Raw genomic sequence first — 16,449 nt, forward strand, 5'->3', positions numbered from 1 at the left:
TTAGACATAGTCAAATAACCATTTATACTGCATTACATCTTGATTCCCCCCCCCAAAAAAGGGAGGGGGAATAAAGAGTGCCACATAGAAATGGACAAATAGTTCACCTGATCCCATTTTCACTTTGAACCGCAGTTGACATGAATACAGTTAAGGTGAGAGGAAGGTATGAGAACAGCAGAAAAAGTTAATTGTGCACCAGAGAGTGCTATATTTATATCTCACCAACTTATTGTTAGTATATTGAGGGCATGAGAAAAGTCTTCCGGTCTTCAACTGTGGTATGAGTGTATGTACAGAAATGTGACGATTGATAGAGTTACCAGTCACTAATACCATTCTGATGTCTAGAAGTTTTACATCATTTAAAATTTTTTACTAAGCTGTTCACCTCAATCATACCCTGAAGCAGTTATTTCCACAGGTTAATAATGTGTTATATAAAGAACGACTTCCTTTTTATTCTTGGTGAATTTGCCTTTTAATTTCATTTAGTGACCACTTTGTCTTACATGATGGAATGGTGTAGATTTAAATGAACTCTCCAAAGATTGATAAAAATCGATGTCTGTTCACCACGCTTTGAACTATACTTCAACCTGATAAATGAAATTTGCTGTTTTCTTTTAAAAGGGAGGATCATAAAGAATATTTGATTATTTTGGTAAAGACAGGCTTCCCTTTGTAAAAAAGATGGTCTATTATGGAATGACATTTATAACCTAATGTTATTTAGATAAAGTGGGGGGAAAAAAACCCAGCAAGACCTCAATGAGGGAAACAAATCTAGAAAATATGGAAATCTGATAAAGTATAAGGCAACCATTTTCGTCTTGTTCTGTGGGACCTTGTCGTTACCTGCTGGGGAAGTCTGGCAGGTCTGTTCAGACAGAGGCTGGCAAATGCATTTATTAATCATTTCAGGAAAGATGAAGAAGGCCTTCAAAGACAACACTCTCTCCTTGGCTTCACAGGCTCTTTTAAGGTTTTACTGTTAATAAGATTAAATAGGAGATGGGCAGTAAAGATATTGGAGCAGAGTTTATTATGAGAAAAAGTACACATTAAGAATCGGGCTCCTCCACCACTTAGTTCAGCATTCTGTACACATTCTTCCATTCAGATTTTTTTATTGCTGTTTGCTTAGGGAAAAAAAGTCCCTGGTGAAAGAATGTGGGCATGAGTACATTAGCTGCCTCTCTAGTGCTCTGTCTGCTGTGCGGGGCCACTACAGCTTTGTAGTTGTCTGCTGGTCAGGGTTGTAGGCCGTTGCTGGCTACAAACCAATCTTCTCCTTACAAATAAAGGAGTCATCTGCCAGCATTGTATCTGTTGAGGCTCTTCGAAGCCAAGCAGGACTGCCCTGGATGGAGGGGATGAGGAGAAGTTTATAATAGGATCAGTTTTGTTTGCAATTTGTTTCTAATAGATGCCAATAAGCCAGTTAACTAGGCTCCAGTTAATGGACATTTTATTGTTTCTCCCCCTGCTGTGCACATGACCTCTCCTTAGAAGCATTTGCAGTGCCCGAAAGCATGGATCTGCCGCCTGGTAGCTGAGCGCTCTCTCCACTCTAGAAAACTTGTTCACCAGCCCCAGGCTGCAGACCAGGCCAAAATACTTTGATCAGCCTGTCATGGGAAATTTACAGCAACATTCGGGCTTTTGTTCCATGTGTATTTCTCCAAATATAATATCTCCCTCAAGAAATCAATGATAAGCTGTTAAACTAAAGAGCATGGTAACATCCACAGAGCAGTAAATTAATGGTCTTTTGTGGATAGATGGTTACAGATTTCATCATAAAAAATGGATAAAAGATTACATATCACGTAGAGCGAAACTTTTAATAACTCAACATGACTTTTCTTAATGGGTTTTATTCATTTTAATCATTATAGTGTCAATGATGATTATAGCCTTATTAGATTGTAGTGATTGAGGGGACTGTTTATGAGATATTGAAAATCTCAGGCTGCTCAGAATAGCCCAGCAGCCCGTGTGGGTTTGATGTGTAAGTTTATCTGGAGGAGTAGGGCTTGTCAGGAGAGTTTCAATTAATACTTTTACTAAATTGCTCCTGTCTTTAGTGACCTAGGTCACAGATGACTTAAGGATTCCACAACATCAGCTTTTCAAAATAGTTGAGCTGCAGTAGTGTAGATCAAAGAAGGTTCTGAGTGAGCGTGTGTGTTTAAATAAGGTAGGGCCAGGAAAGGCCTCGGACAAAAGTGGCATAAGTCCCTCTACCTCATTCTGCAGCCAGGAGAGTCCTCATTCTGCCTTATAGTTCCTCCCCAGAAAGGAGGTACTTGAATAACAGGATATAAATTTGGCCACAAGAATTTGGAAGGTTAAATTCTCAGTTTTTCTCTTAATCTCTGGACACATGATTAAAATGTAAGCCAGGACTCTATTAGTGATTAATAAGGTGTTATTCCAGAGAAATGCCCCAGGACCCTGTCATCCTAGGAAAATTATAGTAACTAAGGTGTAAATGTAACAAAAAAAACAAAAAGAACCCTACAAATGAACACCTTCAATGAGACCATGATCAAAATACCATCCACCTGATATCCTCTTGATTTAGTATTGATTCTTTAGAATGTCTATTTCCATTACGAACAATTCTGTCACCTATCAGTTATTCCAAATGTTTCACTATAATGGAAGTCATATAGAGCAGGCCCAGTAGAAGCAGTGCATCATGGTGTCGTAGCAGGAGACCTGGTTTGCATTTGGGCTACCCTCCTTTAGCAGCAGTGTTCTGGGGGGCAAGTCACTTGAACTGTCCCAGCCTCCATAGGAATAAGAATAATACCTGTTTTGCTTATCTCTTTCACAAGGTGATTAAGATAATCAAATAAGCCCACATCTGTGCTTAAGAAACCTATGTTTTCCAGTTAATCTTTAGAGCTCCACTAAGATCCAGGAGCCAGAGGACCTGGCTTTTGTACAGGGTTCAGCAATAGGTAGAAAATATCAAGTGGTTTGATGAAGATCTGGAAAAATCAAATTCAATCTTCATTTAATTGATTTAGCCCTAATTATTTGAAAAAAGAACAGTGAAAGTCAAGAGAAACCTAGAAGAGCTTCTCTTTCTTTTTCTGGAGGGAGAAGAGGTGGATATTTGAGTTCAAAAGGATAGTACAAGCCACTGGGAAAGACTTAGGAAAGTACGAGTTGTCTGTGTTCATCTGTCAAATGGGCAGAGCTGAGAATCAGCCTTAGTCTAGACCTTACCAAAAGAGAAAGGAACCAAGGGCTGCAGAGGAGAGCAGTTGACAAGCAGCAAGTGGGTGAAGACTATTGAATGTTCCAGTGAAAAGGGAATACACAGAAAGTAGGGAGGTGGTCTAGTAGGGGGAAGAGCATGGGTCTTGGGATCAGACAGCCCTAGTGCAATCCTCCACCACCAATGATGATGCTCCCCGCCCCACCCTGGCCCCCCAGTGGCCAGCCCTACTCAATATTCACTCACCTAACAAGGGACGCATGTGGAGTCAGCCATGTTTACTTCTGCTAAGGGTAGGTCTAGTCTAGTTGGTGGCTGGGGACACTCAAATGGCCTCAACATTTAATTCCCTCTGTCTGTGCACTCTCCCTGGAACTTCTGTTCAAACCTATGGCCTCCTTATGTACCAGTCACTCCCGGATTTCTGCCTCTAGCTCCAACTTTCTCCTGGGGTCTTGATATAACTTTCTGTCTTGCTGGTCATCTTTGCTTTAGCATGTCCACCTTAAATCTACCTTTTTTCCATCAAACATGTTCTTCCTCCTGAATTTCATAACTTGATTGGTAACATTCTCACTGACCCAGAGGTTACAAATTGAATGTTTTTGTACCGCCTCCCCCCAATTTATATGTTGAAATCCTAACCCCCAATGTGATGGTGTTAGGAGTCGGGGCCTTCAGGAAGTGATTAAGTCATGAGGATGGAGCCCTCATGAATGGAATTAGTGCCCTTATAAAAGAGACTGCATGGGGACTTCCCTGGTGGCACAGTGGTTAAGAATCCGCCTGCTCACTCAGGGGACATGGGTTTGAGCCCTGGTCTGGGAAGATCCCACATGCCACAGAGCAACTAAGCCCATGCACCACAACTACTGAACCTGCGCTCTAGAGCCCGCAAACCACAACTACTGAGCCCACGTGCCACAACTACTGAAGCCTGCACTCCTAGAGTCCGTGCTCCGCAACAAGAGAAGCCACTGCAATGAGAAGCCCACGCACTGCAATGAAGAGTAGCTTGCCGCAACTAGAGAAAGCCCACGTGCAGCAACAAAGACCCAACACAGCCAAAAATAAATAAATAAAATAAATAAATCTGAAAAAAAAAAAAGAGAGAGAGAGAGAGACCCCAGAGAGCTCTCTTTCCCCTTTTGCCATGTGTGGACACAACGAGAAGCAGGCTGTCACCAGACACTGAATCTTCCAGAACCTTTATCTCAGACTTCCCAGCCTCCAGAACTGTGAGAAATAAATGTTTGTTGTTTCAGTCATCCAGTCTATGGTATTTTTGTTATAGAAGTCCAAACAGACTAAGATACCAGGTGACTGATTTTGGAGTCATCTTCCACTCCATATTCCTCACTCCCTACATCCAATCAGTCACTAAGCTCTGTCAATTCAAATTCCTTACTTGGTGGTTTGAAAATAGATCCCCAAGTTCTTTGATGTTTCTCCTATTGACAGGTGAGTCTATGTCTCTTCCACTTGAAACTAGACTCCTGTGACTGTTCTGACCAGTAGAGTGTGAAAGTGACACCATGTGACCCAAGGCTAATCCATAAAAGGTGGCTCAGCTTTGGTGGTTTCCTCCTTGGAACTCATCAGCAAAAGGCCTTCATGCTGTGGGGAAGCCCGAACTAGCACATGTGAGGGAATTGCATAGAGAGGCCCTGAGACAGGAAGAGACAGGGGTGCTTGGCTAGCTCTCACCTACTCTGCCCTTTCACTTCTGAGGTTCCAACCACCATCTGACTACAACTGTGATAAGCCTCTGACTAGATAAACTGCCTGGCAAGCCCTTCCCAAATTCTGACCCACAGAAACTATGAGAGTTGATAAAATAATTGTTGTTGTTTTTAGGAATCTGAAAAGAGTTCAAGTGAACTTATCTACAAAACAGAAATAGAGTTACAGATGTAGAAAACAAAACATGTTTACTGGGGGTAGGCCGGGGGAGGGGAGAGATAAATTGGGAGATTGGGAGATTATACACACTACTGTATATAAAATAGGTCACTAGTAAGGACCTACCATGCAGCACAGGGAACTCTGCTCAGTGCTCTGTGGTGACCTATATGGGAAAAGAATCTAAAAAAGAGTGGGTATATGTATATGTATAGCTGATTCACTTAGCTATACACCTGAAATTAACACAACATCGTAAATCAATTATACTCCAATAAAAATTTTCAAAAAGAGAAATATTAAAAAAATAAACTGTAAAAAAAAATTGTTGTTGTTTTTAGCCACAAAGTTTTGGGGTAAACTATAACTTAGCAATAGTAACTGGACCGCTTACCATCCACCTCTTCCGTCCTACGACTGCCACCTCAGGCCCTCATCACCTTGCATGGCCAGTGGCTGGCACAGAGGAGGACTAATCATCAGTTTTGCCTGAAGGAAAGCCAAGTCCATGAGAACAGGCTTTGTGGACAAGATTAGGATCTTAAATCTAGTTAAGCCAGAATTTTCTGACAATAGATTTCTCTCTACATTGTAAAACTACAGATCTACGATCCAGATAAATCCAAGAACGATGAGACACATGCCTCCACCAGAAATGAACAATGAAAAGGAAGAGAAAAGGTTTTTAAAAATGAGTATTATCAGGTCATATAAGAATGATTTGTTTAGAGTTGGTTCAGATCATTTTTTCTCCCCAATTTACTCGTTTTGTTGTCTTGTCAGTTGAAATCAGTCCAGTTACTTGAGTTTTTCTTCCCAAAGGGCAAAACAAAGATTTTCTTACATTTTTCTTTTCATGCCAGCTGGTACTCTCCAGTTACCGTTGGAGACATTAAGGTTTTAACTTCTGTTAATCCTTAGACAACACTAAAAGGATTCAGAGAGCTTCTGATTTACACATTTAGTGAGAAACGGCCTTCTGATTCTTATTGCCTTTTACATGTTCCATTTTTCAGTTTTATCTATTGGAATGTAAAATTTCAGCTCTTTTATAAATTGCCTATTAATATTTAATTTCTTATATCATTCTGTTGTTACCGGATAACCACAATTGCTACAAGGAACAATAACAGAAGATGCGTTAACTATCAATAGACAAGGACTCAGATAGAAGAAGTAATATACATGAAAAATAGACTGTCAAGCAACATCAGCCTCAATGAGCGTGAATTTACAGTCGTGTACAGTAGCCACAATGGCTCTCACTGTTGATTCATCCTCTGATTACTCTGTGTGCACTGTAGACAAAATGGTCTAAATGAAGACCAAGGTAATAAGTGAACTATCTATCATCTCTTTTATTTTTATTCCAAGCTAGGGGAATTGGCAGAAAGAGAACAGTAAATTGAGATTCCTGCTGGTTCTGTGTCATAGGACTCTTTTAAAAACACTGAAGTCTCCGTGAATTATTTAAGACAGAGGATAGAAAGTAGGACTTTGCAATTTTACTGAAGCTTTATTTCAACTTCCTTACCACAACTGTCATCTCAGGCTATGGGTTTTTGTTGTTGTTGTTCCGAAACTATCAGTACAAGAACATTTGCTTTCAGTAAAAGGTAGAATGTCCAAGTCAGGAATTAATGGAAGAGTCAAAAATGGAAACAAATATTGTAGGTGCAGGTTGAGAAGTCAGAGGAATATTTTCAGTTACTCAGAGAATCTCTGATTTTAGACCCTCTTTAAGTAATTTTACCACCTTGACATGTCTACTTGGAGGTCCCACAGCATCTTAAACTCACCATAGTTAAAATAAAACTTGCTATTATATTTTCCCCTAACCATTCTACAGCACAACAAAACTAACCCCATCACTTTCGTCTCGATTTTCTTTCTCGCCTTAATGGCACCATAATTTTTCCCCTCACTGGTGCTCATAACCTTACTTCCTGCTTCTGTGTCCACTTACAATATTCAATCATTGCTGGAAGAGACATTTACCGTGAAGCAGATGAAGCTTACGTTCGGGGCTGCTCTTGTGCACAGGTCTTTTCCAGGGCTCTGGCAGCGGCACAGCACTGTGTTTTTGTAAAGGCCATATGTTTTTGTAAAATTGGGGGAAATAAAATATTTCGGCTGCTGTCTCTTTCCACCGTGACCTCTCCTCGGCCACACTTGCCCTCTTGTCAGGTGCCAGCTTGGAGACTGGGCAAAAGGGACGTCGAATTGAGTTTGGGGATACATTTATTTGGGTTTAATGGGACATGTTTATGTGTTCTGGAGGTACTTCTGTTTATATTTAGTTAGTGCTAGTTGTTCCAATGTAGGGAACACCTTCCAGTATATTCCTACTGTCCACTGTGCTGAATCTTTGGTCTCATAATGTAAAGAAGCAGGGCCAGCAGTGCATCATGCAGTGCGGGTGGGGAGAAGAAACAAGACATGAGTGTGTGGAACCAGAAGTTGGGCTATGGAAAGTTCTTTCAGTTCCCAGGCATGTAAAGTTGTAAGCAGACGATTCGCTCCTCATCAACGCCTGGTCAACAGAATAGTTCTTTCCTATCAAGAATGTACTCTAAAATGCAGTGTATACAGTTATGAATCCACCATACATTTTTTTCTTTTGCAATGGGAATAGTGAAAAATAGAGTTTATCGGCCTCTGTTTGTATGGTACAAATTGGTAGCAGGTCTATAAATATTAAGTCTGTCTCTAACAACTTACACACAAAATAAATTTAATAGAAATGTTTTTCAACTTTAAAGAATCCTAAAAATTTACATGACATCACCAATAACGAGTTGTGAGTCCAAAGAAACTTTTCTCAGCTATCAATAATAGAAAACGAATTTTGGTCACCGATGCTAGAGGAGAGACTAAGTTATCTTCCTATTCTCTCCATAGAAAATGATATTATAAAATATTGGCTATATGAAGAAGCAATCAAGGAGTGTATAGCCAAAAGTGTACAGAAATAAGAATTATAGAGGTTTGGCAGGCAGTTCATTTTTAAAAATATGTTGTTTTTTTTCTCGATTTTGTAATTCGTGATTTCTTTTCTCATTCTAAATAGATATTCACTTTTATACTAATACTTTATTGTTTTTCTTTATAAAGGAATCATATAAGCTTCTTGATTATATGAACTTCATACCCACCAAACCTGGATTCATCCTGACCCAGCCCTATGGATTCTTCCTCCGTGGTGTTTCTTGACTCTGCTCCATCTTTCTGTTTACTGCAGACATCACCTTTCTTCAGACACCATTTCATCTTGTGGTGGTCCAGCAGAGTAAGTACCAAAAGCGGTTCTCACTGCATCTTCTCCTTACTCTCATCCATGCTGCTTCCTCATATCAGATTACTCTTATTGATAACAGCAACAAGTACGATCTATGCAGTACCTGTTAGGTACCAGGTACTTTATAGATACTGTCTTTAATTCCCACAATCACCCTAATAAGTAGGTATGACTACCTTTGCAGAGATGAGGAAATCAGTTCCTTATAGTCCTTAAGGAACTTGCCCAAGGCCACAAAGTAACCACATGACAGAGGCAAGATTCAAACCCAGTTCCCCCAATTCTCAGTCTGCCAATAGCATGCAGCCTCCCTCTTTTCTAAAACGCTCAGCTTCCCTCACTGCTTTCAGAAAGAAACCTTAACCTTCAGCCCTCCACAGTAAGATGCTGGCCTCTCCTTCCAGGAAAATGTGTCACCTTTCCTATTTACATGCCCCCAAGGCAGCCAAATGGAATCCCTGATGGTGCCCAGATGTGGCACATCTTTTCCCTGGCGCTGAACTTTCCCATCCACAGTAACTCCTTCTCAATTTTCTGCAACCCTTGAATGCAAGTTTCACATGCCATCTCCACAGTCTCCCAAATGGGTGTGATAGCTCCTCCTCTTTAGGTTGCAAAGCATTTTGGTGTTGCTGTTAGGGATTATAGCACTTACTCTTCTTTTGATTTATAGGAGGAATATGGGCACTCATCTGTACATTGTTGCAATCATCTCATTTTATAGTTTACTTAGTTCACTTAATACCACAGACATTCTCCATATTTCTGCACAGTCAGTAGTTTCCATGTTGAATGGCTACATGTTTTATTTTTTGACATGAGTTATTTAAATATTTCCGTATATGCAGACTTTTTTTGTTTCAGTTTTTGTTTATGTTTTTATGGTTGTTGTTGTTTGTTACTGTTAAAGTCAGCATTGGAAAGAACATCTTTGGAATGTAGATTTCTATGGCATTATTTCCCCAGGGTAAAACTCTAGACATGGTCTTACAGGATCAAAGAGCGTGGACATTTTATGACTCCTGTGGCCCTGTTGCTTTTCAAAGGTTTCAAATTTACGTTGTGATTGGTAGTACTGGATTGTACTAGTTTCACCTTAAAGCATTGGATGATATTTAATTTTCTGGTTTTTGCCACAAGAAGGTTGTTCCCTTTGTGTCTTGGTTTTCTTTTTGAGATTGTCTTTTGAAATTGGGGTAGACAAAGGAGGGACACGAAAAATTACGTGAATAAGTTGCTTTAAATTTTTAAAATTTTAAGTTGAATGGTGGAGGAAGGAGACAAGCTTGTGAATAGTTTGATACACAAATATATCATAGTCTTCAAATCTACACAACTGTTACCTGATAACCAGGCTCAGTTGGCTGATTGGTTGACTATATGCAGATGCAAATATTATGACTATGCCAGATGTGTAATTGGACAGCCACTGCCAATTAAACGAGGCAGCAAATTGAAGAGGTCTGGGAGATAATTGATTCTCCAAATTAGTAACGCAATTGGTCAAAATTACAATACCTGTTGAAGTTACTTTAAATTTTGATCTAATAGTAATTAGAGGCTTTGCCTCATGTTCTATGAAATATTCCTCTTTGCCGATGAAGTATTAAGGGACTGGTAATTTAGGCAAATAAATGATGATTGCCTGATCAAAGTTGCCAGATTAATATAAAATGTAATGGTAGTAAATTCTCCAATAAAAGAAAATTGTTTAATATCTCTGTAGGGAGGTAGCCAAAAATACATTCTGCAAATATTTGGATACATTTTTTACAAGGTCCAGCAGCCCATTCCATTTTGCAGGTTTTCTTGATAGGTTCATAGACCCATCTTTTTTCTTTTACTATGGCAATAAGTAATAGTGTCTATTCCATGCCTTTGTCTTACCTAATTGCCACTTTATTGTTCCCAAAGGGCAATTGGACTAAGACTTAAAAAGCTGAATTTAAAATGACTAATAAGAATTAAAAGAAGGAACCCAGAGATTGCAGAGCCATCACATTCTGATCCTATTTCCTACAGTTATATTTTAAGGTAATTAATAAGAATCACACATTGTTGAGAGAGTAACTGTCCTTTCTCAAGACCTAAACTTTAAGAACCACCTATTTACTCTCATTTGTGACACAGCATGTTCTGATTCTCTCAGATACCTTTGGCCAACCTTTCCCATCCAACACTGTCATTTATTGAAAAGTAAAATTATCTCGATGTTGAGCAGGATCCTGAAAGGAAAAGGAATCTGAAATAAAAACTATTGCTTCTCCACATACTGAGAATTCCACTTAATATGCAGCATTTAGAGTGTGATAGGATTTCTGGCATCTTCTTAATTGTGGCTCCTGGTTGCTTTATAGAAAAGAAGACTACGGCTCAGTCTATGCCCCCTAGAACAGAGAAATCTGGAGAGCACTCACTTTTCACTTAAAAAAAAAATTTTAAGTACCCACTAGTTGCAAGACCAAGTTCTGCAGCCATGATACTTCTGCATAGGTGAAGCATTCGGCTGCCTTGAACAAAAGTTATAGTCGAAACTGTTTCTGGGACTCTTGAGTAAATATAACCTAAAAGTATAACCCTCTACTGCTGCAGAAGCAATGTAAAACTTGAACATGATTTTTAGAGTCTTTTTTGACAAAGCAAGTTTCTCCTGGATCCTGGGTAAGTGCACTAGGAAGGAGGCGGCGCTTTCTGTGTTTAGAACTTACTAAGAGTTAGTGAATCCGAACCTTAATCATTGCAATTCTAGTTGGTATGCTCCAAGTAGAGCACTAAATTGTGTTTTAAAGGGGTGAGTAGATGCTTTAAAAATGTTTTAAAAATAAATGTCTGAATGTCAGTTTGGTTTCTGGGTTAAATTGCCTCTAAATTACCCAGTTCTAAAATCGCATTTCAAAGCTTCGGGAAACCCTGTCTGGGGCCTGTCTAGACCTCAGAATTGGCCTGGTTTGTTTTAAGGTTTCAACAAGGCCCCGGCCTGCTGGGTTTGCCTAATGCCAGGGAGAGGCATGTGTGAGACGTGATGCAGATTTCTGAGGTACTGTTGTGGTTTTTTTTTTTTTATTATTAGTATACTCTGTGTGGAAAAACAATTTAAAATATGATATCATGGTATATTTCTGGAATTGCATTATCCCTTGTCTTCAGAGCTTCTTAAGTGAAGAAGGGCAGAGTGGTGGATCACAACCAATGAAGTGGGATCAGAGGCCTGGCTTCTAGTCTGACACCATCACTAACCCACTAGGATCTGGAGAAGTCACTTAATCTCTCTGTGCTTCATTTCTAAAATGAGGACATTTAGAATATAAACTCTCTACAGTCTCTTTGGTTCTATGCATCTATAATATTACAAAAAGTGCTGACAAGTTTTCTAAATTTTATTGTATGCAATATGTTTTTACTGGAAAACAAACCAACAGTTCAGCTCTAACTATATACCAGGCAAATCTAAACCTTAGAATGGACTTAGCAGCTGGGCTGTCATGAGTTAGTAAATAGGGGTTTATGGAGCCTCAGAAGCTCATGCAATTAGGGCACCAAGCCAGTTGGGGTTATACATCTGTCACAATTGGTGTGATGAAAGATTCTAACTGAATATACACTTTTAAGACATAGACAAGCTTTGGCTATTTTTTTAAAAGTAAAGTTTTGGAGAAAACTAGAAACATTGATCAAGTCAATTAGCTCATACCTTAGCAGTTCTGCTTTGCATGCATTTGACAGGATGGAACATTCATAAATAGGTATATTTAAGCCCCTTTCAGGGCTGGATTATATACTAGTCTGGCATGTGTGACTTCTACATTTCTTTCATTACTGCTTCATGCAGCACCTGCATTACAAGTCGAGCACTGTGGGTCTGGTGGGCCCAACTCACACTGAAGGGATGAAGGGTATCACTCATGTCTGTTGCCTGATCCTTTGAAGTTGGACAAGTAAGCGGGTCAGTCATTGGAGGATGGACAACTGGGCATCATACTGGGCCCTGTCATTCTGGCCAACAGAGGTGTTCCCTCAACAACCAAAGCCATTTACACATGAACTTTGAGCAAGGAAGCTCCTGGCATACAACAGTGCTCCTACTTCTGGCACCTCCATCCTAATTTATGTGGTTCTTGCTTTGTGAGGAAACCTCATCTAGAGAGAGATATTCACTGTCTACCTAGGGAAAATGAGAGGAAGTCTTTTTAGCTAGTTGAGAAAAAACACTCTTCTGTCTCATATAATACCTATTGAACAGACTCATTGGCTAATTGTTAAACTCTCTTCTTTAGACCCATTTGGTGATGTGAATTTTCTCTTGAAGCATATCCCTGAAACGCTGTCTCATAAGAAAATTGGCTATAGAATGAAAAGTGAATGAAACCTGTGACAACAGTGTTTTACATTTTTAAGAAATTGAGGCGCAATTCACATAACATACATCTAACCATTCCAAGGTGTACGATTCAGTGGCAGTGCACTGAATTCACAGTGTTGTACAATCACCACTTTCTCTCTAGTTTTCAAAACTTTTTCATCATCCCCAAAGAACACCCCATACCCATTAAGTAATAGCTCCTCATTTCCTCTTCCCCCATCCCCTGGCAACCCCTAATCTCCTTTCTGTCTCTGTGGATTTGCCTAGTCTGAATGTATTTTAGGTTTTGAGGAGCTACTTTTATTCCAAAGTATTCAGCTCCAAAAGATATGAAGGAAAAGAGTATGGATCTGAAGAGAGAGCGTTTCTGTGATTATTAAATGTTTATCTGTCAGGGCCTCCGGCTTCCTTCCCTCTGAATTACAGCCACCTTCAGAGCACAACAGGCTGCTGACCAGCCAGGAGGGAAGAGTGATGTCCATTTAGAGTTCCAGGAAAGGCATAAATAGGGCCGAATAAGATGATTTTAGTTGGAGTTTGGTAATATTCAAGGGCTCGTTAATGGGGATTATGAACAAAGTGAGGAATGTGTTCCCAGCTGCCACCAAGTTATCAATGTGGTAAAGGATGGCCTGTGAGTTTCCTGACCTCTGTAGGACACCCTTTTGCTCCATCCAACATACCGAATCTGTTAAGTGCTGAAGAAAACTGGACTCTCGGAAAAGGATGTGTAGTCTTTTATTCAGTCTCTGAGAGGTTGGTGCTTAAATCTGTGGGAACTTGGACATTCACTCTTTTTTTTTTTTTTTTTTTTTTTTTTTTGCGGTACGCGGGCTTCTCACTGTTGTGGCCTCTCCTGTTGCGGAGCACAGGCTCCGGACACGCAGGCTCAGCGGCCATGGCTCACGGGCCCAGCCACTCCGTGGCATGTGGGATCTTCCCGGACCAGGGCACGAACCCATGTCCCCTGCATTGGCAGGCTCTCCACCATTGCGCCACCAGGGAAGCCCCAAACGTTCACTCTTTTGATCTCAAATCTCAGAGGGAAGTGGCTTGGTTAGCAGGCTCTGTTAGGGTACCATTCTGAAGCTTCACAAAGCAAAAGAAGAGATCTTCTACCTTTTTCCCTTCTAACTCAGACAGTTACCAGTTCCTACAGTTGAACTGAAAATATTTCTATATAGGTACAAAATGAGAAAAAAAATGCATGAACCAAAAAAAGCAGCTCTGTGATCTTGTTTTTTCATTAAGTATTTTATAAACCTGGGAACTCTAGGAATGCTAGGCTGGGAAGAGAAAGGGAAATGAAGAAAATAACAAAAAATGCAAAAAGGTCTTTTTATCCCTCAAGCATCATTCTTCAGTGAGTAAAAAATGTTTCCAAATACCTGCCTATGTTCCAGGAATATTTAAGAAATCTTAATAAACTCACTCCCATTTCCTTATTATTCCATGACCTAGTCATTTTTTCCTCTCTAGAATTAAGTACCAAGTTGCACGGGATATGGAAATACATGAGTTTCATCCAAAACCTGTAATTTTTTCTAGGTGAGCTCTTTCATTACTCACATAAAGTAGCATTGTACATAAACATTTTGTGATTTCCAGCCCATGATTTTTTTTTCTCATTTATTTTCATTTTGTATGATCTGTCCATTGGTGTAAGTGAGGTGTTAAAGTCCCCCACTATTATTGTTACTGTCGATTTCCTCTTTTATAGGTGTTAGCAATTGCCTTATGTGTTGAGGTGCTCCTATGTTGACAGCATATATATTTATAATTGTTATAACTTCATCTTGGATTGATCCCTTGAGTGTCCTTACTTGTCTCTTGTAACATTCTTTATTTTAAAGTCTATTTTATCTGATATGAGTACTACTACTCTAGCTTTCTTTTGATTTCCATTTGCATGGAATATCTTTTTCCATTCCCTCACTTTCAGTCTGTGTGTGTCCCTAGGTGTGAAGTGGGTCTCTTGTAGACAGCATATATACGGGTCTTGTTTTTGTATCCATTCAGCGAGCCTGTGTCTTTTGGTTGGAGCATTTAACCCATTCACATTTAAGGTAATTATCAATACCTATGTTCCTATTACCATTTTCTTAATTGTTCTGGTTTTGTTTTTGTAGGTCCTTTTCTTCTCTTGTGTCTCCACTTAGAGAAGTTCCTTTAGCATTTGTTGTAAAGCTGGTTTGGTGGTGCCGAATTCTCTTAGCTTTTGCTTGTCTGTAAAGCTTTTGATTTCTCCATTGAATCTGAATGATATCCTTGCTGGGTAGAGTAATCTTGGTTGTAGGTTCTTCCCTTTCATCACTTTAAATATGTCCTGCCACTCCCTTCTGGCTTGTAGAGTTTCTGCTGAGAAATCAGCTGTTAACCTTATGGGGATTCCCTTGTATGTTATTGTCGTTTTTCCCTTGCTGCTTTCAATAATTTTTCTTTGTCTTTAATATTTGCCAATTTGATTACTGTGTGTCTCAGCGTGTTTCTCCTTGGATTTATCCTGTATGGGACTCTGTGCTTCCTGGACTTGTGTGGCTATTTCCTTTCCCATGTTAGGGAAGTTTTCGACTAAAATCGCTTCAAATATTTTCTCGGGTCCCTTCTCTCTCTCTTCTCCTTCTGGGACCCCTATAATGCGAATGTTGTTGTGTTTAATGTTGTCCCAGAGGTCTCTTAGGCTGTCTCCATTTCTTTTCATTCTTTTTTCTTTATTCTGTTCCGCAGCAGTGAATTCCACCATTCTGTCTTCCAGGTCACTTATGTGTTCTTCTGCCCCAGTTATTCTGCTATTGGTTCCTTCTAGTGTATTTTTCATTTCAGTTATTGTATTGTTCATCTCTGTTTGTTTGTTCTTTAATTCTTCTAGGTCTTTGTTAAACATTTCTTGCATCTTCTCGATCTTTGCCTCCATTCTTTTTCTGAGGTCCTGGATTATCTTCACTATCATTATTCTGAATTCTTTTTCTGGAAGGTTGCCTATCTCCACTTCATTTATTTGTTTTTCTGGGGTTTTATCTTGTTCCTTGATCTGGTACATAGCCCTCTGCCTTTTCATCTTGTCTATCTTTCTGTGAATGTGGTTTTTGTTCCACAGGCTGCACAATTGTAGTTCTTCTAGCAGCCCATGATTTGTTAAAAGCAACTTGCCTTCCCCCCTAAAGTTCTGCCCAGGTAATACAATAAATGAAAATGCTTATTCTTTGCCATCTAGCTTTTAAAATTTGTCAACAGTGAACATTCACTGAAATTTGCTCTACTGCATGGGGCATAAGCACTGTTTTAAGAGAAAAGGGAAAGGTATAAGCAAATGGGAATGTAGTTTGTTTTCCTACTTTTGAATTGAAAGAAGAGCTATTTTGCATTTCCTCAAAATTTGGAAATAAGTGGGACAGGTTGGGATGGGTATGCATGGGGCAGGAGGATGAGAAAGAGGAGAAGAGAGAAGGCTGCCTGTAGGGATTTCCCTAAGCATGGCTAGGGCTGGGCAGGCAATAAGTCTCTGAATAGACAGGGGCTTATGGGAGGTTTGTGACTATCTCTCTCACTGGGAATCCCTCCCAGGTGCGGCTTTGGTGGAAGACTGAGCTGGCATCATGGGTATGTGACTTGTGCAATGGCGCAAGGCCTGGTGCTCAGAGGCCCACACTTGGT

At 39.8% G+C, this 16,449-nt stretch overlaps 1 long non-coding RNA gene across 1 annotated transcript in view; it reads left to right on the forward strand.

The window, feature by feature from the left end:
• The window catches only part of LOC307191918, a 149,145-nt gene that overhangs the window by 13,519 nt on the left and 119,177 nt on the right, over positions 1-16,449 (forward strand). Inside the window, exon 3 of the long non-coding RNA XR_013829888.1 lies at positions 8,252-8,426. This is a non-coding gene — a long non-coding RNA (uncharacterized lncRNA). The remainder of the gene's footprint in view (positions 1-8,251; positions 8,427-16,449) is intronic.

Source organism: Stenella coeruleoalba, assembly GCF_951394435.1.
Source record: "Stenella coeruleoalba genome assembly, chromosome: 9".
NCBI lineage: Eukaryota > Metazoa > Chordata > Mammalia > Artiodactyla > Delphinidae > Stenella > Stenella coeruleoalba.